This window comes from Protopterus annectens, chromosome 2.part2 (genome assembly GCF_019279795.1).
Source record: "Protopterus annectens isolate FY-2018-M chromosome 2.part2, PAN1.0, whole genome shotgun sequence".
Classification (NCBI taxonomy): domain Eukaryota; kingdom Metazoa; phylum Chordata; order Ceratodontiformes; family Protopteridae; genus Protopterus; species Protopterus annectens.
This window is the reverse complement of record NC_056730.1, coordinates 1,143,356,608-1,143,357,126: the sequence shown is the minus strand read 5'-3', so window position 1 is coordinate 1,143,357,126 and position 519 is coordinate 1,143,356,608.

Here is a 519-nt window from a genome sequence, read left to right as displayed (position 1 = left end):
AATGAAACAAATTAATTCTTGTTTCTTTTTAAGGAAGAAACAAATGGAGTCCAAGGCTTGATCTTCAAATGAGACAAAATGATATCTCACAATAAACTGGGAAGACCAGTGTTAGCAAGGATACATAAATCCTTTCTGTGAATGCCTCCCTAGCCACCTCCCAAAAAGACAGTCACCTTCTAAGTGTCCCTCTTGTATTAGATTGGGATGAAAGTGAAAGCTCAAATGGCCACAGTCATATATTTCAAGTGGCTGCTGTTATATTTGTATGCAGCATGCCTCCTCACCCTTACCCTAAAAAGGTAGCCACCTTCTTTGTACTCCCCTGATGTTATGCTGGGGCAAAACTGAAATAATAGGCATAATGCATTAACATAGTTCAACCTGTTACTGTCAAATTCATATACACATCATGTGTCCTTATCCCTAACCCTAGAAGATAACAACCTGTATATGTGTCTGATGTTTGATTCTGAGGATAGGGGGGAAAATATGATCACAAGGTACAGAGACCTTCTT